Below are 24,794 nucleotides of genomic sequence, written 5' to 3' on the forward strand. Positions count from 1 at the left end.
AAATTGGGCATTTGATTAAAATAAAATTCTAATGGTAAAAATAATAATACTATCATATAACTTAATCACTATTTTGTGACATAAATTGAACCAAGTCTCATATATGCCCTATTTCACTGAATATTCTAAACAAAGTAAGAAGGTATTATTATTATGATTTTGCAGATTAAGAAATTAGCACTTAGTAAATTACATATTTGCTCAAGGTCTCAAAAATAACGTGTTATGGATCTAGGTTTAGATCTATCACATCTGTTTGGCTCCAATTACCATTGGCTTTATCCACAATCTTAAAACTGCTTAAATTTTGAATCTGTTGCCCAAATATTGATTTTTAAAAATTTCTCTCTGGGAGTTTGTCTAAAGAATAAGAACTTTGAACTCTTATCTAATTTGACCCTTCATTCAAGTCAAATTTTAGCCTCAGATTCTCCTTAGCAAGTCAAAATCTTCCTCATGAACATTAGAACCTCCCCCTAATCCCCCCATTTCTCCATCTGTATACCTTTCTTGTTTACACCTCAATCATAATATGGCCAAGGCCAAACTTAGTGCTTGAATTCCTGTAGCACTCTGTTTCCTTGTTTCTTTTTTTTCAGTAGTGTTGGTGGTATACTGGTGAGCACAGATATCTTCCTTGTTTCCCTTTTTAAATAAATTCCATCACCATATTCCCAGGCACCAGGTTTCAGATCTCAAAGCTATGTATTCTTTCCTCAAACAGTACTTCAGTTTCTTGAGGATAGAGATCTTGTTCTGTTATCTCTCTGTGTTTATCCTACATAGCATCTGTCATGGAATAGGTTTTCAAAAAGCAATGGTAGAATCTCTCCTTCTGCCTGGCCCCAGGCATCTAGATAAAACAGTGTTTAAATGCAACAGAGTTCTCCAGTGAGAACTAAATTCTGTTAAATGCAATGCCTTTTAACTGGAGGTCAGTGGATGTATCAGTCTATCCTTTGAAAATTTTATAAGTCTTTGTGTGTGGGTATATATGATCATTTTTATAGGAAAGAACACATCCTTTAAAGAGTTTAAAAGCCAGTGGTCTTTGGAATTTTGCAACATGGAGGTCATTGTCTTCAAGAGCAATTTCCTGAGTGGTAGTAGCAGAATCAGATTTCAAAATGTTAAGTGAGTGAGAAATAAGAAGGTGGGGACAGAGGCAAGTAGGTTCCAAGAAGAAGGATAATATAAAGGTGGATGTAGTTTAAAAGTATATGTTTCAAGGGCACCTGGGTGGCTCAGTCGGTTGAGCTTCAGACTTTGGCTCAGGTCATGATCTCTTGGCTCGTGGGTTCAGGCTCAGTGTTGGGCTCTGTGCTGACAGCTCAGAGCCTGGAGCCTACTTCAGATTCTGTCTCAGTCTCTCTCTGCCCCTCCCCTGCTCCTGTACTGTCTCTCTCTCAAATATAAATAAATATTTTAAAAATTTAAGAAAATTAAAAAAAAGTATATGTTTCAAGATGGGAAAGACTTGAACTGGAGGGAGAATATAAAAGCTACTTTCATTGGACACTTACTATGTTCTGATCACTGAATTGTGTACTTTACATAAGTTAGGTGTAATCCCAGATCAAGAACCCCTAATTTATTAATCAAGTAAAATCTTGAAGATGATGCAATTGGGGGAGGGGACTAAAAAAAATGGAACAGAGGAGTTGGCCTAAGAGAGCATGAGGAATGGCTCTTTCTCCAAGACTTGAAAGAGGGAGGGAAAATTGGGTACAAATACAGGAGGGGAAGAAAAGGCTAAGTTGGTTCATACACATGGACTCAATATTGTCTATCACCTTTAAGGCAATGTCCTTGAAACTAAGGAGAAAGAGAAGCTGGGTATGGAACTTGAGGAAATTGGGGAAAATTTTGAAAAATTCTGAGAAGCTTTTCTTCTTTATGTAATAAATATTTATTAAAAATAAATATTCTCCGTAGGTACTGAGAATACATCGTCTTTGTTCTCTAGGAATTTGGCACATTTAATAAATTATGAGTTCCTGAAAAGTATGGAGCATGTTATAGTTATTTACATATTTCACAATTGTGCATAGCCTAGTGCTTTGAGAACAGTAGGTAAACATTAAGGTTTAAGGTCAAGTAAATTGAATACACAATAACTATTTATTTTCAGCAAAGCCTGAGAATCTTGGGCCGTGAACTGTTTTGGTGAGTCCTTTACATCCAAACAACAGAGATCTGCCAGTTGGGAATATAGTTTGCAATCCTCAGTAACTAAGAATATATTTAAAGCAGTCTCTCAGCCTCAGCACCATTGACATTTGTACTGGATAATTCATTGTTCGGGGAGCTATCCTATACATTGTAAGAGGTTTAGCAGTATCCTTGGCTTCTGCTGACTGAATTCTGGTAGCACCCTCCAACTCCTACCCAGTTCTGACAAACATTACCAAATGTTCTCCAGGGGGATTGAGGGGCAAAATAATCCCAGATCGAGAACGCCTAATTTAAAGTATTGACAGTTAATTTATGTAAAAATAATTCTGCATAACAAATATCTAATTTGGAAAATAATTACCAAGGCTTGCCGCTCCGTTTGTCTACTGATGGGCGTTTGAACAATTTCTACTTGTTCAGCAGGGAGAAGTGAGGCAACCCTCAGACAATGATTATTCTCTCTCTTTAGAGGCTCTAAATGAAAGGTTGCCCGTATTTCTTTGACCTTTGCCTTCCTTCTTTTAGGGTTGGAGAGAATGAGCTGTCCTTAGTGCAGTTATTTTCCAGTGATTGTACCTATGTCCATACAGCATGTACACTACATGCCATAAAATAAATGTTGGACTCAAAACCAAAGGTCTTGGGTTTAAAACCAACTTAGTTATATAACCTTAGAAAATCAATTATTTGTTCTTTCATTGTTACAGGGCTGTTTTCATAATGATAGATGAAGAACAGAGATTTGTCAACTATAAAGCACTGTGAAAAATTGAGAATTAATATTTCTTGCCTTGTGTATATATTCAAGATGATCCCTTATTTGGAGCTAATGGATCAGAGTGATGATTTAGGGAGAAAACTAGAAATATTTGAGATTTTTTTAAGTGTTGGGGATGACAAGAAGTCAAAAATTTGACATCTTTTTAAGTGTTGGGGATGACCTTGCCATATTTTCAAGGGTTCAAAAACGTGATTGTGATGGAGTAATCATGTCAGACATTGAAAGAAGGATCATAGGAAAAGGAGGGTTTTGAGATATAATTCATGTGACATAAAATTCATTCTTTTAAACTGCACAATTCAGTGGGTTTTGAGTATATTCACAGAGTTGTGCAACCATCACCACTATCTATTTTAGAACATTTTCATTACCCCAAAAGAAACCTCATCCCATAAAAGATCACTTCCCATGCCCACCTATACCATTCCCTGGCAACAATTAATCTATTTCTGTCTTCATGGATTTGAATATTCTGGAAATTTAATATAAATGGACCATATAATTTGTGTCTGACTTCTCTCATTTAGCATGGCCTTTTCAAAGTTCATCTATATTTTACTATGTGTCAATACTTCATTCACTTTTATGGCTGAGTAATATTCTCTTTTATAGATATACCACATTTTGTTCACTTGCTCATCAATAGGTGAATATTTGAATTTTTTTCACTTTTTGGCTATTCCAAATAATGATCCTATGAATACCTGTGGACAAATTTTTGTGCAGAACTATGTTTTCAGTTCTTTTGGGAATATACCTAGCAGTATAATTGCTCTATGTTTGATACTCTTAGGAATTGCCAAACTATTTTCCAAAGTGGCACAAGAGAGATGATTGAAAAGATTTTAGTTGAGAATTAACTTGGTCTTGCACATGTTGATTTTGGAGTGTTTTCAAGACATACAGGAGGCTATTTAGGGGAGATTGTTAGCAAATGGGTTTTAGGCTTAGAAGAAGAGTATGAGTTTGAGATGTAGCTTCTGGCATCATTGACATGTAGAACTGGAGATTACAGAAAGCAAGAGTTCACCCAAGGAAAGTACTTACAGAGAAAATAGCAGGGAAATAAGGGCACAGGCATAAAGAAGAACTGTATCTCTAAAGTCTATTCAAATAAGTATGCATGGTCTGTGTGAGTGAAGGCAGGAAAAAAAGGAGATTAATTAGAACTTGGCAGTCAATGATCAGATTATTCTTCTGATAACAAAAATATTTGCATGACATGAAGGATTTCACTGGTAGAGATGAACATATGGAGAAAAGAGGCAGGCATTTTGATATGGGGTCTTAAATGTTGAGGGATGAAAAGGAGTCTACTAAGCAGTGGAGTGTGGGAAAGGCTTTCCAAGCATAGGAAACAGCATGTGTGAAGGCACAGTGTTCCAAGTGTCTGATGAGCTCAGGATAATTAAACAATTAGCATTCACTTGGTGGTTTTTCTGTGCCAGCACTAGGTGCTTTACCAGATGATCTCATTTATTTACTTTTTTTATTTTAGAGAGAGAGCCTGAATGGGGGAGAGGGGCAGAGGGAGAAAGAGAGAAAGAGAGAGAGAGAGAGAGAGAGAGAGAGAGAGAGAGAGAGAGAGAATCTCAAGCAGACTCCATGCTCAGTATGGAGCCCAATGCAGGGCTTAATCCCACAACCCTGGGATCATGACTTGAGCCAAAATAATGAATTGGAGGCTCAAACTGACTGAGCCATCTAGGAACTCTCCAGATTATCTCATTTAAACCTTACAAAAGCTTTCATTTTGGAAATAAGCAAGTAGACTCACAGATGTTACATACTGAGCCAAGGTCTCACAGCTAGAAAGTGGTAGAATCCAGATAAGAACCAAGGTAATTTGATTCCAGAGCCTGTACTCTTACACAATGGAATAGCTTTATCTAAATATTTGTAGGTACTAAGTATTAAGTACCAGTATTCAACATCAATGTTGTGCTCCTGGTAGCTGATTTAGTGCTTCCAGTCCTGGTCCTCACTCAATGATTTGATGGCTCATTTGGTATGGTCTTCATTGTTCTTAATTTTAGAACAGGGGTTCCAAAACATCAAATTCATCTGGAAAGTACTTAAAAATACAGGTATATGGATGCTTCTATAAGAATAGTCATTTACATTCTTCAAGATGAGGCCCAAGACTCACAACTGAATACCCCTCAGATGATTTTGCTATATCCAGTCTGGCTGATGCATAAGGTCTGTCATTAAGGAATCATTTCCTAGAGTTCTCAGATACCCAAAGTGGAAGACAGTACTTCCCAATGTCCCAAGTTCAGTTGCTGAAATAGTAGAAAATGCTAAAGATGTTGATTTCTGGCCATTCTGGACCTTATTTATACTGAAAGGTATTTTTCTTTCACACTTACTGACTACTTATTAAGCACCCAGCACATGCTAGGTGCTTTCACTGAAACTGACTTATTTTTTTCAAATTATCTCTAGGAAACGTGTCATGTTATTCTAGTTTGACATTAAAAGGAATAAACTCAGAGAAATTAAGTAACTTGACCTGGTTCGCCAGCCTAGTAAGAACTAAAATTTAAGCCAGATATTCAAAATTCAAGTCGAGGGCCCTTCCACTCCCCTAGACAACCTCTCTAATGGGAAATGTTAAATAGTAGGATTAATCCATTTAGTAGCTTTCCATTAATATATTCTTCATTTCTACAATGTGTGAAGACTTGTACCAGGTTACCTATAAGAAAATTCCAAGTCAAACATTGGTCATACTTCATTACGTGACTTATCTATTTTAAAAAGAAATTTTAAAAGTTTGAATTATTCCTCCTCTATTATGCAAAGCAGAGCTATCATGTGGTCTGAGGCCACAGTCCATTGAAGGATCACAGACCTTGTTGGCAGAGGAAAATAATCCTCAACAGTTGGAGCTGCAAGCCATCTGTCCTTAGCTACTTCACATTTCATCAAAAATTATCAGCATAGTTGGAAAATAGCTGTGACCAACAAATATTATTAAAATGTAAAGTATGATTAAATGGAATACTCAAACTCTTTACTCAGAGATAAAATATATACCCTTTGAAGTTTTGGAATAACACTAAGAATGTTCATATTGCAAAGGTATTACAGAATATTTGATGGTTTGGTGAAAGAAAATGGATTTAAGAATCTTGTTTTCTTACACGAGAACTGCAATTGAATTTAAGGACCATTTATCTGAACTCCTTTGTTTTGTCAGTGAGAACAATGAGACCAAGAGAGGTTAAATGGGTTGTCCAAGATCAAAAGGTACTGGAGAAAATGGCACCTACAATTTCTCACTATATGAAAATAGAGTCAGATAATTATTATTATTATGACTAATACAAATAGCTCCGATTTATTTGATGCTTATAATTTGGAGAACGTTTTATATATTAACTTGTTAATCTATACAGCAAATCTAGCGGGTAAATATTATTATCACCATTTTATAGAGGAAAAACTGAGGCTCATGAAGGTCAAGAAACTTACAACATGGACTCTATACAGATATACAGATGATATAAATAAGCAAATAAATACATGAGAAGAAGCAAAAGCTCTTTCTTGGATTAGAAGGCCAAGTAATAGGTAATGAAGAAATAATGAAATAAAAAAAATCACCAGTTGGCAAGCATCACTGTATTCCTTGCTTAAGGGAAGAATCAGAAATAGGTGATAAAACCAGTGAGAAAATAGTAAAGACACTAAGATAATTTACCTAGACCCAAAAGTTTTGTCCCATAAGATAATCACTGATTAAAAATGAGAATAATAGTATTTTTACAGTGGAGAAATCCAGCAGATATCATCTTAACCACTGACCAAAGGTAATAACTACATGAATAGGACAAAAAATATGTTCTTTCTGACCTCATGCACTGAGAAGGACACAACATCACCTCTGGGATATTCCTGTCAAAAATGTGTAACCTGAAACTAATCGTGAGAAAACTGAAGAATGAGGGACATTCTAAAATACATCTGCTTGTTCTTTAAAAAATGTCAATGTCATGAAAGAGAAAGACTGAAGCAACAGGTAATTCAGAATTTTCTTTTGACATGAAGGACAATATAGGGACAAGTGGAGAAATATGAATGCAGTGTGAAGGTTAGATAATAGAAGCAGAACAATGTTAATTTTCTTATTTTGTAATTATACTATGGTTACATAACAAAATGTTCTTGTTTTTAGAAAACACACACTGAGTTATTAACGGTCATCATGTCTGTAACTTACTTTTAAATTGCTCAGAAAAAAAATGTGTGTGTATGTGTATGAATGACAAAACAGATGTGGAAATGTGTTGACATTTAAGGACTGTGGGAGAAGGTATAGAGGAATTCTTTACGCTATTCTTGTAAATTTTCTTTAAATCTAAAATCATGTCGAAAAGAAGTCAGAAGAAAAAGAAAATAAATTTGCAACAAGTCGTATTCCCAGGTCTGAGACACTAATGCCAGCCTGCCTGAGTTCAAAGGCCATACTCTCTAGCCTCCAGCATTAAAGGGCACTTGTTGGGACGAGCACTGGGTATTGTATGTAAGCAATGCATCACGGTAATCTACCCCCAAAACCAAGAGTACACTGTATATACTGCATACAATGTGACAATATATTAAAAAAATTTTAAAAACATGGATGTTATGCATTATCTCATCTTGACAGAGAGGCTCTTACCTCATCCACAAATCCTCTACTTCTTTCTGTGGGGCAAGGAGTTCTATTAGATTTATATTCCTCATGTAATTTCACCAACAATGACTCTTACCTTCATCAGATAGTGCAATTCAGAAGTGAATTCTCTCACCTACTAATTATCCTTTGTGAATCTCAGTTTTCTCATCCAAAAGAGGGTACAATAATATGTATCAAGGATTATTATGAGGATTAAATGTAATAATGAGAAGAAAATTCGTGGTGGTCTTTCAAAACAATGTTACTTGTGTTTTCTGTTCCGTGTTGGTAATTCCCATGGCATTTAGGTTAGGCAGAGAGGGTCTAGGGAATTGACTAGGCGATGACCAAGGTTTTTGCAGGTTGGATCAAACGATTCCGAATTGTTTTCCCGGTATTTTAGTTCTATAAGGAATGCATGGGTATCCTTTATGCGCTCTGTCATAAGCGTTGCGGGAGGAAGGTGAGACTACGAGTTTGTATAGCAGCGGAGGAACTACACAGTAGCAGAAGGTGCCTTTTTTCTAATATCTCTTTATGGTGATATTATATTTTTTCTAATACCTCTTTTTGCACACCGACAGAATACCAGAAGTTTTAAACTATCAAATTTGCTCAAATTTGTCTACTCTTGTATAAATCTTACCAAGGCTTTTGTGCAACTTAACAAATTTATTACAAAAATTCTAAATTGATTCTCAAATTTTTATGTAAGAGACATAAGAGAAGCCAAAATACCTCAGAGAAGAAAAAAAAAAAATGAGGGACATGATCTATTGGATATCAAGATTCTTATATAAAGCACTAATAATTTAATGTAATGTTAGTTTGGGGAAAAATAGACCAATAAAATTAGAATAGAAATAGAAACAAACTCACAGAAATGTAGAAATTGTATATGTAACAAAACATGCAGTACAAATTGCTGGGTAAAGAAGAGACTACTTAATGATAGTGGAAAATATTACCTATATTGGAAAACATTAAATTGGATATCTATCTCTATATATTACAAAAGCAGCCATAGTTAAAGGATCAACTTTGAAAAAGAACCATCAAATTTGTAGAACATAATATAGGAGAATATCTATGTGATTTTGGAGTAGGGGAAGATTTTAAAGCCACAAGATTTTATATTTATTTATTTTATTTTTTTAACGTTTATTTATTTTTGAGACAGAGAGAGACAGAGCATGAACGGGGGAGGGTCAGAGAGAGAGGGAGACACAGAATCTGAAACAGGCTCCAGGCTCTGAGCAGTCAGCACAGAGCCTGACGCGGGGCTCCAACTCATGGACAGTGAGATCGTGACCTGAGCCGAAGTCGGACGCTTAACCGACTGAGCCATCCAGGTGCCCCTAAAGCCACAAGATTTTATAAAGCCACTACCATAAAAATAAATTTTATTTGGGGCACCTGGGTGGCTAAGTTGGTTAAGTGTCCAACTCTTGATTTTGGCTCAGTTCATCTCACGGTTTGTGGGTTCGAGCCCCACATCAGGCTCTGTGCTGACAGTAAGAAATCTGTCTGGGATTCTCTCTCTCCATCTCTCTCTGCCCCTCCCCTGTTTGCACATGTGCTCTCTCTCTCTCTCAAAATAAATAAACTTTAAAAAATAATAAATTTATTTATGTAACTAGTATACAAAATATACTATTTTGTATTTGCTAGAATGGCAACAATTTAAAACTCTGCTAATATCAAGTTTTGGTAAGAATGTAGAACAACACAACCTACATGATTACTGGTGACTCTACATTTTATGACTATGTAGAAAACAATTTAGAATTCTCTCCTAATGTGAAGATACATCTACCTTACAAACAAGAAATTCCTCTCCTGGTTTTATACTTTAGAAAAATTATTATACATGTGTATAAAGAGTGAAGTACAAAACATATTCATTAACTTGTAACAGACAAGAGAGAAACAAAAGCAAAGCACAGCAGCAAATATCACCAAAGAGGAAACAACTCCAGTGACAAGCAGGTGGATAAATAAAGTGTGGTTTAGCTATGTAATGAGTTAATACACAACAGTAAAATACTGAATCAACTAGAGCTATATACCTCCGCATGATTGAATAACAAAAGAACTCATATGACCCAATCCCATTTATATGAAATACTAGCAACATATTGTTTAGAAATATGTGGATAATTTGAAAAACAGTATCAAGGAAGGAAAAGGAATAATAATAAATATACAATTAAAGAAAGGATCATTGTTAGGGAGTAGGGTAGGGAATGAGATCAGAAACAAGCACAGGAACTTTCAAGACATTGTGTAATTGTGGGCCACAATTGTGTAATTGTGGCACTGTGGGTTTTTTTCCTCAAGTTGGATGGTGGTTATGTGGATGTGTATTTTATTTACTTTTTAATTCACACATTTGTATAGATATTCAGATTGGAGCCATTGTAATTTCACCTCTATCTTCTTTCAAGTGTTTCACTTCTATTCAAGTGTTGGTTTTCACTGAAGTCTGAGGAAAATTTTGTGCTGTTAAGAAGCCGTGCTAGGGGCTCCTAGGTGGCTCAGTCAGTTGATCGTCCGACTCTTGATTTTGGCTCAGGTCATGATCTCACGGTTTGTGTGTTCAAGCTAAACAGCACAGAGTTTGCTCAGGATTCTCTCTTTCTCTTTCCCTGCCTCTCAGTCTCTTTCTCTCCTTCTCTCATTCTCTCAAAAATAATTTTTTTAAAAAGTCATGCCAAATAAGATTTCTCATTTAGTATTTATTTAAGATTTCAGAGGAATGATGATCTGTTTTAGATTCAACGCCTTTCTTTACCTTTTAGTCAAACTTATCAGTTTTTGGAAACTTAAAAACAGTAAATCTCAATTTCCTGCAAACTGAAAGCCGCTTATCTTAACTACGTTGGAAATAGAATTTGAAATTATTGGGGCTTCCCTTGTGGCCTTTTTGAACTTCCTCCTCATTCTCATTGGCTTATTCTCACTCAGCCCTGAATCACATCAGATCTTGTCAGAACAGCACCCCCAACACCGTCCTTTACCACATCCACCAATGAGTCGTTGACTGTGGACTCCCAAATCAATGAATCTGCAACCAGATGATATGAATTTACGACTTTGACTATCCACTAATTACCTATGTGACCTCATCAAAATTTGTGTCAGGTGAAGTGGGGAGCGATGGAAATTCAGTAATCAGCAAGAGAAAAGAAAAATGAATACACATTTATCAGATTCCTATACTGGACACCAGGGTAGACCGAATAACAGAATAATGACACTCCCAAAATGTCCATGTCTTGATCCATGAAACCTGTGGAGATGTTACTTTAAATAGCAAAAGGGACTTTGCAGATGTGATTAATAATCTTGACATGGGAATCATACCATGGATTATCAGGTGGGGTCAATGTAATCCCACGCCTCCTTATAAGAAGTCCTCTAGAAGCTGGCGAAAGCAAGAGGTGGATTTTCTCCTAGAGCCACTAGGAGGAATGCAGTTTTGTGGGTGCCTTCCTTTTAGTCAGGTAAGAACTATTTTTGAGCTTCTGATATCCAGCACTGAAAGGTAATACATTTGTGTTGTTTTTTAGTGACCAAGTTTGTGATTATGTGTTATAATAGCAAAAGGAAACAATTATAGACACCTCATGCATGTCACTAAAAATCCTTTTAGCTTCCTCTCTTGCCCAACTGCTGCTGGAGTGACTCTTCTGACTATCTTTGTCCAGTAGCAACCAGATGCACCTTGCCTCTCTTTCATCTTGCTGAAGGTTTCTCTTGTGGCTGCCGGAACTCTGACAAATACACACAACCTGAAAATGCATGTGTCTCAGTCAGTTGAGCGTCTGACTTCAATTCAGGTCATGATCTCACAGTTCATGAGTTTGAGCCCTGCATTGGGCTCTGTGCTGACAGTTCAGAACCTGGAGCCTGCTTCAGACTCTCTCTCTCTCTCTCTCTCTCTCTCTCTCTCTCTCTCTCAAAATAAATAAAAACATTAAAAAAACAATGCATAGCCTAGAACTGTCCTTGGCGGGGTGGGGGATGATTTCTGATGAATAAATACTTCCCGCTTTTTTCTTCAGTAAAGTTTTCTAAAATTCATTTCATAATGCTCCAGGGAAGGAAGTTCAAGCACCAGTCATGTGTGCTAGTGACCACTGGATAACATCCTTGTACTAGTTTTCCTTTCTTCCCTGCTTTTCTCTCTGGACCTTCTTTCCTCCTGGAGATGACTTCCAGATTAAACCATATGTGTGCCTCAGGCTCTGATCTCAGAGGGTCTGAGACTAAGTACGAGATACACACTATACAGATTGCCTTACTTGCATTTTCTCATTTAATGAGAATACCCACACAGTAAGTTTTATTCACATCCCCTTGATTTTATCAAGTATGGTGAACTCAGATAAATTAGTAATTTGTAGAAGATAATTCAAATGACACAACAAGCAATTGGTGAAACCTGGATTCACCTTCCAAGTTACAAGTTAGGCTGGTTGTAAAACCTCAATATTTTCTATACTACTTATGTTTTCTAATATACTTCTCAAATACTGCTGAGAGGGTTTAAATGAGATCATGATTGTGAGATTCTTAGCATAGTTAACAACAAAAACAACAACAGGGCTTTTGATCTGTAGAATTCATTTCTTTTTTTCAGGAAGGGAAATACTCCATGTTATCCTTTGCCCTCCAAGAAACATGGAAAAATTCAGTGGAGAGTCCAAATCCCAAGTTCTGTGCTTCTTAGGATATTTTGTTCCCATCAAAAAGAAACTTTGAAGAATTTGTATCAGACAAAAACGCTGTAGAGGGAGAACAGAAATCAGTCTATCACATTATGCCCCACATGTAGAAGAGCAGCTGAATCTGATTGCCCTGCACCTCTAAGTACAGTGAAATTCTGGGAATTGAGATCATCTGTCACTTCAGACTTGTCAGAGTCTGCTGAAATACAACATATAGTCTAATTTGCAAAGTTCTCCTGTGGAAAGAGTCTTAAAAATGTATATAACCTCTGTCTCAGTAATTCCATTAGGAATTTATCCAACCCAAAATGTAAAACGCTGAAAAAGATCTACATGTTGGCTGCTTCTGGCAGCAGTCTTTAAAATTATAAAAATTGGGAGCAACCAAAGTCTCCAAAATAATACTAATGGTTAAGCAATAGAACACATCCATCCACACTATGAAATAGAGCAATTGAAAATTCAAAACATATTTTAGATGAGAAATTATTCATGGTCTAATATTTTGTTTAAAAAGGGAATGAATTAAACTATTTTGTAAACCAGTGCCTCTCTACATTTTTATGAGCCTGAAGGGTAAGAGGAAACTATTTGTCTTTAATTGTTGGGGCTAAGGGTGATGTTAATTTTCTTTAAAGGTTTTTTTTTTTTTATCCTCTCAATCTTTCACAGTCTCCAGTAATTTATAACAAAAATTTTTTTGAGTTTAAGAAGAATAAAATTGTGGGTCAACATTTTTTTTTACAAGAATCCTTAAAAAGTGGTATTACACCATTTGACCGATATTTGAGTCTGCCTACTTAGAGAATAGGAGGGAAGGGAAGGAGTAGTGCTAGGCATATTCAGATAAGGACCTGTTCGGTATTCATTTCCTTTCCCACTTTTATTTTTGTTTCTACTTAATTTTCTTGACCCACTGTAATCTACCTTTTACCTTATGGCCCTCTCTATCTCTCTTCCCCTCTCCCCCACTTGTATTCTCTAGCACTTGCGAGCATGTGCTCGCGCGCTCTCTCTCTCTCTTAAAAAAAAAAAAAGAGGGGATGTGGCTGAGTGAGGATGTGGTCTCAGCTCGAGTCAAGCCTCACCCTAATCCCATGGGAAGTTCTGGAGAATGAATTGTATACAGCAAGGCTTGAGGTAAAGGGAGACCCTCTTGTATCTGTCCATTGGCTATTGGCTAAATGCTGACCCCCAGGGTTTGGGGGAGGCAGATCGATTGGCCAAGCACATTGCCTTTGAACCATACAGTATGTGAAATATTAGCAGTTAACATTCATTGAAAACAGGATCTACCAGGAAAATCAAAAGATGAGATACAAACCATATGAAGACACTTAATGCATGTAACTAACTAAGGATTTGTATCACAAATACATGAGGAAGTTCTATAGATTAAGAAACAGGGCCAATATATGACAATCCTCTCAACATTATTAGCAATTGGGGAAATGTATATCAGCACCATAATGAGATACCTTTACACATTTACTTAACAAAATATAAGAATCCTGACAATAATTATTGCAGAGAATTTAAGTAATTGGGATTTTACTCCTACCTTGTTGGTAGTTTTATAAATCGTTATAATCACTTTGTAAGAGTAACTTGGCATTTTCCTATAAAGCATAATATTTACATAATTTACAACCCAGCAATTCTATTTCCAGGTGTATATTCAAAAGAATGTTAACCCATTCATGGAAATATTATTCATAAAGGCAAAAAAAATAACCCAAATTACTGTGAATAAAGTAATTAAATAAATTATAGTATAACCATAGAATATTCAGCAGTGAAAATTAAGAACTGCAACTAAACAAAATCAGATGGATAAATATTAGCAATATAATGTTAAATTAGAATTAAACTCCAGAGGCACCTGGGTAGTTCAGTCGGTTAAGCTACCAGATCTTGGTTTCAGCTCAGGTCATGATTTCATGGTTCATGAGTTTGAGCCCTGCATCATGCTCCGGGATGAAAGTGCAGAGTCTGCTTGGAATTTTCTCTTTTTCCTCCTCTGCTTGTTCATGAATGGGCCCGTGCTTACTCGTGTGCACATGTGCGCGCGCGCGCTCTCTCTCTCTCAAAATAAATAAATTAAAAAAATAAAATCAAGCTCCAGAAAACTACATATGACATGCTTTTAATATAAAGTTCAAAAATGAGTGAGAAAAATAAAAAACTAATTGTGAACACAAACTCAAAGGAATTGTAAGCATAAAATTGAAACAAAGGAAACTTTGGGAAGGAGGAGCACGTAGATGAAGTTACAATAGTTTAGTTGTAGGAATAAGAGGTGGATTCATATGTATTAGTCATCTTCAATTAACATGCATATAAATTAGTATGATTAGTTCATTAGTTCACTGCATGAATGGATGACTGTGATAAAATAGGTGTATGTTAATTTAATTTTGTTCACCTAAGGTCTGTGTAAATAAAAGGATATTTGTAAGGAAAAAATTTAGGAGCACTTGAAAATTCCACTTGAATATGGAACATTAGAACTAAAATCAGAAGAAAATGGATTTTCTCCCACTTCCCTTGGGATACAAGACATCAGAGCCTGTCTTACCTCCCTATCTAAATTGTAAATAGACACAGATATACATATGGATATGGGCGATGATGGTGAAGTAGTAACCATATCATAACCAGAGTATTTACTGAATGTGTGTGGTGTCCCAGGCACGGAACAAGGCCTAGTCTAGCTATAAAGATGTATGTGTAGCTGATAACTGTATTAAAACTAATAAATGTTCATAAAAGGATATGATCAAGGTATTGAAGCACAGAAGAAGAAACAGTAGAATAAATTGGAGACGACCTCATAGGAGATGAAATGGTGCTGGGTGTCGAATAATAAGTAGTTTACCAAGAGAGAAGAGAGGAAGACATTCCAGATAGCTGGAACATCATGTTACCTAGATGGGCTTGGGAAATGTTGGGTTTTGGAGTTACAGAGGTAGAAAATTGCAACCAAAATGAAACTTGGCTGGTGACAGTGTTGACCAGAACTCAAATTCCTAAGAATAAAAAAATTTGTTATACCTGTCATGACTTAGAGGGAAGGAGGGAGAGGGGGAGAGAGGGAGAGAGTGAGGGAGGGAAACTTCTTGCATTTAATTTATCCTAAACCAATTTTTTTTCCAAATATTCATAAAGTTCCTTCCCAGAGAACGAGTAAATTACAAAAATGTATTGGGCTTTCTTAATCTAAGGAGCTAGGAAATCCACTTATAATTAACATTAAAAAAACTATTTCATAAATCGTACAAATACCATTTATATTATCACTGTGAGATCATTTCCTTCATACAGACGAGAATAAACTTCAAGGCCCTATCAACTCCACCCAATTCATTAAAACTTGCTTTTGATTCTTAAATCTCCTAAGGATTTTTCCCTGCAAATTTCCTACTAAGCTATTCTTTAAATTAGTCTTGGGTCTTTTATATTTATTAAACTGTCCAAGAAAAACCACAGGACCTACATCACTTGCAGACCTTTCATTCATGAATTAAAAAAAAATCCCCCAACCAACAGCAACCAAAAGATGACTGTATTACTTGTTACTCCTCTATGAATGAGGCCTTTTAATGTGTCCTTTTAATGTTGTAATGTTGGACACGGACCACTATTTTCCTGTGTGATTGCTCCTGTATTTTGGATGCTTGATGATCTTATTTTATTTATTTTTATTTATTTTACTTATTTTTTATATGAAATTTATTGTCAAATTGGTTTCCCTACAACACCCAGTGCTCATCCCAACAGGTGCCCTCCTCAATGCCCATCCCGCTTTACCCTCCCCCTTGCCCCCCATCAACCCTCAGTTCTCAGTATTTAAGAGTCTCTTATGGTTTGCCTCCTTCCATCTATGTAACTTTTCTTCTTCCCCCCTTCTCCTCCTCCCCTGGTCTTCTGTTGAGTTTCTCAGGATCCACATAAGAGTGAAAACATATGGTATGTGTCTTTTTCTGCCTGACTTATTTCACTTAGCATAACACTCTCCAGTTCTATCCATGTTGGTATGAATGGCCAGATTTCATTCTTTCTCATTGCCAAGTAGTATTCCATTGTATATATAAACCACATCTTTTTTATCCATTCATCAGTTGATGGACATTTAGGCTCTTTCTAATTTGGCTATTGTTGAAAGTGCTGCTATAAGCATTGGGGTACAAATGCCCCTGTGCATCAGCACCCCTGTATCCCTTGGGTAAATTCCTAGCAGTACTATTGCTGGGTCATAGGGTAGATCTAAGAAACTTATCCCATTCACAATTGTGCCAAGAATCACAAAATACCTAGGAATAAACCTAACCGAAGATGTAAAAGATCTGCATGCTGAAAACTATAGAAAGCTTATGAAGGAAATTGAAGAAAATACAAAAAAATGGAAAAACATTCCATGCTCATGGATTGGAAGAATAAAAATTGTTAAAATGTCAATACTACACAAAGCAATGTACACATTCAATGCAATCGCAATCAAAACTGCACAGCATTCTTCTCAAAGCTAGAACAAGCAATCCTAAAATTTGTATGGAACCACAAAAAAAGACCCTGAATAGCCAAAGTAATTTTGAAGACCAAAGCGGGAGGCATCACAACCCCAGACTCTAGCCTCTACTACAAAGCTGTAATCAAGATAGCATGGTATTGGCACAAAAACAGACACCTAGACCAATGGAATAGAATAGAGACTCCAGAATTGGACCCACAAATGTATGGCTAACTAATCTTTGACAAAGCAGGAAAGAATATCCAATGGGAAAAAAGTCTCTTTAACAAAGAGATTGCTGGGAGAACTGGACAGCAACATGCAGAAGAATGAAACTAGACCACTTTCTTACACCATTCACAAAAAGAAACTCAAAATGGATGCTTGATTATTTTAAAAGCAGAGTGAAGTGGCCAATTGTCCCTTATTGTGTTAGAAAAAAGGTGAGAGATGTTACTCAAAACAATGGTCACCAAATTTTTTATTTTATTTTTTCTCTAATTGACTCAAAATGCAGATTCAGATGGCTTCACCTTTAACAGAAAGCAAGCAACTACTAAAAGAGCACAGTATATCCTAGGCCTGATTCAGAGTCTTTTAGTAAACCTAGGGCTTCATTTGGTGTATTGAAAGGTCAATGCCACTTAGATGACCGGTATCTTTTATCATAAATGTTACCATTCCTTTGTGGTTTCTTCCTTGTTCATACTTTCCTTTCACTTGAAAGGCATTTTGTGTGTTATCACATCTATTCTATAACTGCCATTTCTAAAGTAATGATTCCTAAATTTCTACCTGTCCCCAACCTCTCCCCTTAGTTCTAAATCCATATATCCAAATTTGTATACCCATTTAAGTGTCCTCAAAGCATCTCAGTCTTAAAATTTACAGAACAAAATTAATATATTCTGTCTTCCCAACATGTTCTTCAACCTGTATTCCAAGATTAATTGCCTCCAAACAAGAAACCTAGGATCATCCTTGACCCCTTCCTTCCGTGGACCAATTTCCAACTCTTAGAGATGGTTATCCCTAAATATTTTTTTAAGTGTCCCTTTGTATTTTTAGTTATAACCCTTATTCTATGTTACCATGACTATAATGCCCCCTTAAATAATTTCCTCTTCTATTCTTTCCTTCCTCATGTTTATTCTTCGTATATCTGCAATAATGCACTAAAGTGAAAATATAAATCAGTTTCTCCACTGCTTACAACCTTTGTATGGTTTCATATTGCCCTTTAGAAAACTAAATCACACAGTTGAGCATGTAATACATAGGCCATCATAGTTGGGCTAATAATCTTTTCAAGCCTAGGTCTCAGATGACTCCTCACTTCCTAAGGTCTAAGCATGCTGAACTATGGACATTGTCTGAAAATTTGCTATACTATTTTACTATGGTGGCTTTGAATGTTCTTTTTGCTTGAAACCTCTTACCCTTCTATTTATCCTATTCCTCCCCTTTCTTTAAGAGCTAACTCAAGCTTCACCTCATTGTAATTTTCCTTTATCCCTGGAGAGAACTAACCATTTCCTCCCTCTCTGTCCAGAGTTTTGCATTCTACAGTAGCATCCACCAAACTGGTGGCTTTTATTTATTTTATTTATATAAGTCTCCCATTTAATTATGAGCATTTTAAGAGCAGAGGCCATGGGATACCTGGGTGGCTCATTTGGTTAAACATCTGGGTCTTGGCTTTGGCTTAGGTCATGATCTCAGGCTTTGTGAGTTGGAGCCCCACATCAAGTTCTGTGCACAGAGCCTACTTGGGATTCTCTCTCTCTATCTTTCTCTGCCTCTCCTCTGCACACGTGCGTACACACTCTCCCTCAAAAAAAAAAAAAAAAAACTTAAAAAAAAAAGCCATGTCTTAAAATCTTTTCCTAGCACCTAACCCTGACCTAGAAGAAGAGTCTAGTGAATATTAGTTCCATAGGTAAATGGACTTCTTGAAAAAACAAAATAAGAGCCATAAAATAGGTAATTCTCCTGTACTTTTAGTCCAAGGGTTAAATTCATATCAGAATGATTGTACCAATGTCCACATTATTTTTGAAAAACTCCACCTTTCACTGACAAGGGTACTGTTTGGCTCTATGGCCACAAGGCAATGACACAGGAGGGCAACAGTCCAACATCCCTACCATTCGAAAGGCTCACTTATTTACCTCTGACTTCACACTTGCCTAAGGTCCCAACGCTAGGAAGAGATGGAGCTGAGATTCCATTTCAGTCCAGTCTGCGTTGTGCCAAGTCCACCCAGCTCTTTATCCAGTTTCTCTCCCAGCTTGAGTTAAATGCTTGGCCTGCATTTCTTTTCCCTACGATCAGAGTATTACTGATCTTTTGATCAACTACAAGCATATGCATCTTGGTCAAAACAAGCAATAATGTGCAGCCTAAAGTCCTACTTAATGAAGAAATCTTTCTCTCAAAGAAGCAACAAAGTATGCAAAAAATATAGCTTTGCTAAAACATAACATTGAATTTGCATTGCCAATAGCACATTGATCATTTTAGTCTAAAACATATGCATTCAAGGTTATTTCACTATTTTCTCCAAGAATAGGGATGGTGGTGGGATGGGGGTGTATACAGCTAAATACATGTATCCAGATGATTCTTCCCACAACAAAGGAATGGTGTGCTTCAAAATTTAATTAAAATAACTACCACTTATAGAAAAGCTCTGATATTACTTTAAAATTTTCTGCTTGAGATTTAAAACAAAAAAGTTTTAAAGTCAAAGTAATCCGAATGAATGAAAAATAGCACAGTAACAATAATGGTCATAACAATAGTGATAGCGATAATATCAAAGAGAGCTAGTTGCCAAGTTTATTTTTAAGCACTTTCATGTAGTTAATCTATTTAATCCTCACAATTACTCTTTGCATTAAATACAATTACCTCCTTTTTTTACAGCTATCTTAAGACCTTTAAAGTAATGTCTGGAATGTACAGATTAAATTACCTGCCTGTCATCTATAGCAATAAATGACAAAGCTGGGATTCAAATTCTGTAAGTCTGATTTCAGAATCTATGCTCTTAATCACTATAATCCCTAAATGAATGATAAATATGGATGCCATATTATAAAACACATGTATATGTGTATGCATGTACTCAATTCTTAAATTTCTATATATATAGATGAACATTTATATGCATACGCCACATATAGACACATTCCCACATGCGTTATATGCATATACATAGAGAAATGGAGACATACATATTTATATATACACACAAATATGAAAATATACAAAACGTAATTAATATAGAAATACAGCAATCACGTTAGTAACTTTTCCTACAAAAATCCAACTGGGCCCCCTAAATCCAACAATAAGAGAAAGAAAAAAAATTCCCTCACAATTATATTTAGCAAATGTTTTCCAAGAAATATTGTTTAATCACTTCAGGGAAGCAGAACTTTCTAAGGCTGCAGCCAAGTCAAACTTTTGAAAATTGTTTTTGTAATGTTTACCCAGTGAGATCATATTTTCATTGCCCTGATGAAATACAGGTGCAAAATCTAAATACATCAGCCCCTATAGTGCAGTTTCCTGCTGAGTTTCTTTCCTAGCATGGCTGAAATCCTTCCGCCTCTTTTTCTCAGACCTCTGTCCTTCACCCTAAAACTTATTGAACTCCTGTGATTCTAACAATATTCACTGAATGGAAAAGCAGAGGAAAATCTTATTAACTGAATGCCTACTATGTGTAAATAGCTATAACAAGCAATATTTCACGTAACTGACTCAACGATACTTTGTGGTGTGCGTTATTTTTACAGAAGGAGAAACATGGGCCCAGAAAAGTTAAGGAACATACTCGGGAAAACCAAGAGATTAAGTGGTAGATCCAGAAAATTGTGGTGTTCCCTTGTAATCCTAGCAAAAAGAAAGGAATAATAGAATTGTAGAATACTATTGTTGGAAGGGACTTTATTTATCCCATTATACTTGTCTGTTTACTGTGTACTCCTGGAGGGAAATGAATAATCCTGTCTATATTTGAACCTCCAGCCATATGCATTGTGCTGACACAGAGTGTTCACTGGATAGCTGTCTAATTTGAAAAATTGATTTCTAAAATATATTACATTATCCAAAGTTTAGCATGTGTCAAATATTTTGCTATCTGTCCCATACCTTCTTTGCTTTAATGGACTCCAGTACAGCCTCCTAACATTGCATTGGAAGAAACTAAGGTCCAGAAAGGTAAAGCAGTTTATCCAAGGACACCCAGTGGGTTTGAAAGTGACCATTTGGAATTAGTGCTCTTTGCATGCCACAAGAAATAGTTCTCCATTAATGATAAATTTCTGATTAGGTGATTTGAACTAAACAGACTTGAACCAAACGGAAAAGAAAACTATGGGTTCCTTGCCCATCTAAATTGCCAACACCAGTTCACAGACCAGATGGAAAGAATGTTTACTCCTAGTAGTGCTAGGAGGTTAGGGCAGCATTTTTGTTTTCATAAGCAGGGAGGCAGCACCCTCTAGCCTGGAGCCCATGCTCCCATACTAGGGGCCAGAGCTGCCAGCTATGATCCAGAAGGGTATAAGCCATTGCTGGGAATTCAGACCCACAAATCCCTGCATGGAAGATAAAAATCTTGTTAGCTTCTTAATTCAATCACATACCCAACTGGCAATCTTGCATATCAAAATGGGAATCCTGGGAGGCTGTTGGAATATGCAGATCAACAGAAGCTAATTAGCATTAACTTGCAGCCCTCTGAAACTGATTGGCAGCACAGCTGTGGGGACCCAACAAAACATGCTGAGTTGCATGTTTGTCAGGCCACCTGCCACTTGGCGGAATCCAAAATAGTGCAAACCACCGTGCCATAATAACTTGGTGACCTTAGTTGAGAGGAGTAGGAAACAGACATATTTGGATCATGCAGTAATTAGTACTGCCTTCACCTGACACTCATGCAACAATAGACTTCTTGGAGGTACCTTCCTAATCTGACACTAGGATGTCTTAATTGAGAGTGACAGCTTCTTCCTGAGGCTACCAGTTCTCCATGAAGTTTGCAATCTTACTCAGAATCACTACAGACTGCAGACATTGAGACACTGGTACAATTTCATTTCCAGCCTCCTGAAGCCTGGGTCTTACTTCTTAAAGGTACATTTTAGGAATAAACACAAAAGACCTTAACAAAGGTATAAGGAGCATGGGAGCCAGAGACTTGGCTGGGTGACCTTATGAAAGTTACCTATACCTAATTTCCTAAACCTCAGCCTCATCTGAATTGTAACACCTCATGGAGTTAATGTGAGCATTTGATTAGGTAATGTTTGAAAAGCCCCAGCACAAAATAGGGGCTTAATAAGTGGCAGCCATTTTTCTTTTTATAGCAATTAAAAATAGTAAAAATACATATTTCTGCTAGGGAACAGGGGGGCTGACAGGCTAAACTCTCAATGGGGGAAGCATTGTAAAAATATTTGAGTAGCTCACTATTGCTTTTATTTGGGAAATTCGCAAAGCATATTGTAAACCTTCATTTTCAAGTTTCTATCTAATATAAAGAAAGTAAACTTTAATAATGAGGACAATTGCTAACATTTATTGAGAAATTACTATGTAAAACATTATATTATTACATACATATGATCTTATGTAAACTTCACAAGCCCAGAAGATGAGTACTCAAATATTTCAAATTTAAAATGCAAACTAAAGCTTGGGAAGGTCTAGAAACTTGCTAAAGGTCCACCTTTAATCCAGTACTTGTTGTCTTCCTGCAGATTTTGGGTGACCCGAATAATAGCTCTATTTTGCACTTGAGTTGTGTTTCATTTTATTAGAGAACTGAGCTCCTTATTAAAGTCTGCAGGAGAAATTGAATACTTCCTCGGTTGTAGAAAACATGTTTGCAGCAAGTACAAGATTGGGGAGATAAGTTTCAATTTGGGAGTTGTTAAGATCCCTTTCAAATTGGAGAAACTAATTGAGATATTTATGACATTTTTATTGTAGTCAAGTGATCTACTATCTAAACTTCTTTCACCTCCAGTAGATGAGTCAGGTAAAGTAATAGTAGCTTCAGTTTTAAAACAATTTTGACAGTGGTGACCCTGGGAGAGGATAATTGAGTATTCTGAACTTTGAGTAGAATAATCCTGTTTTGGATCTGGCAATATCCATTCTACTGATCCATTTCCTGCAGATGTTCTGAGATATTGTGAGATTTGCTTTTGTTAGAGTTTTGATTGTTTTTGAAAATCCAAATTCCTTCTGTCTGTCCATTAGTGAACCTTTTGCAGTTGGCTGCCAGAGTAAGTTCACTGTGCCAAGAATCTTCCTGGTCACCTCCCCTCCCTCAGACCCATCTCTCTACCACCGCTGGTAACCTTCTGCTACCTTCACACACAACTTGTGAAATGTCTTAAAAGTGTATACACTTGGGATGGATGAAACACCAACCTGGAAGTGGTTAAATATAATTCAGCTACACCTTGGCTCTGACCTATTGGTAATGGCAGCTGAAAACTGGGTGGAGATTGCTTTGAAGCCCCATTCTAACTCACTAGGAAAGGGTGAGAATGAGATCAATGGGACATGAACCAACTAAATGTTGTTTGTACTGTAAATTGCTCTTAACTATTGAATATTCTATCATAGTAAGTTTAGAATGGAGAGTGGCAGGCAGAAAGAACATGAGGGCACTCTATACCAGGAAGGGAAAAATAAAGTAGGGTAATTTGAACTGATGTGTCTCTTCTTAGCATTATGAAATAAAGAGGCAAGAAACCAACATTTTAAAAGCAACTGCAATGTTTAAGGAACTTGAACACCTACTCTCACAGTCAATCATTTGACAGATGAAAAGAACTGAACACTGAGATTTGGACAGAGGGACAGAGCTAGCAAATGATGGTGACTGGATTAGAGCCCTGTCCTGACTGATGCTTAGGCCCTTTGCTAAGCAATTTCATCACTTAGCGTAGAATGCAAGAGATGTGTCAGTTACAGAAAAGAGGAATGGCATGGAAGAACACAAGTGATACAGAGGGTTCTCCTCCTGTCTGGTATCAGTAACCCTGGACAAGTTACTTATCCTGATAATACTAAAAGGTACCTTGTATTAAGTCTAGGACATACAATAAGCACTCAACATGATTAATTCTTGCACTGTCCTAGGAGAGAGATGTGATGAACTCAATTTTATAGATAAGATTCTGGGGGTTGAATTAACTTTTCAAGAAAAATCTGGTGAGTATCTGGGGTCTCAGTTCAGGTCTGTAAGCCTCCAAACCCCAGCTCTTAACAAATTTATCATGAAAACTCAATAACATAATAGTTTTCAGAATAAATGAATACTTGAGTGAAACCACTGCTATGAGAGGTGAGTTGAAAAAGAGAGAAGGATTTGAAAGATCGATGAGAAGGGCATTGTATTGATAAGAGAACAGACGGTAGTTGGTAAAGAAGGTAAACTGTAATGGATGTCAAGTGCATACATGTAGTTTACAACTACGAACTCTGGATTTTTGCCTTCATCTTCCCTGCTACCCCATGCCCATAAGATTTTTATGGATACTGTGGGAGAGTATCAACTCTTAAACTCAATCTTAGTTCTTCGAAGCCTCCTTATCTCGTCAGCTTGGGCCACCATAACAAAATACCATAAACTTGGTAGCTTATCAATAGCCAGCTCTCCGGCCTCTTCTTATAAGGGCACTAATCCCATTCATAAGGGCTCTACCCAATGACCTAATCACGTCCCAAAGACCCCCCCCTGCCCCCATCTCCCAAATTCATCACATTGAGGTTAAGGTTTAGTCTATGTATTTGGGGGGGGGGATATAACCATTAAGTCCCTGACAATCTTCTCTTGTAGGGCCTTCAGGGTATTGTCTGTATAAGGTAGGCTCTGCCTGCTGCTTGAGAGTA

The sequence above is a fragment of the Neofelis nebulosa genome, chromosome 2, assembly GCF_028018385.1.
Source record: "Neofelis nebulosa isolate mNeoNeb1 chromosome 2, mNeoNeb1.pri, whole genome shotgun sequence".
NCBI classification, from domain to species: domain Eukaryota; kingdom Metazoa; phylum Chordata; class Mammalia; order Carnivora; family Felidae; genus Neofelis; species Neofelis nebulosa.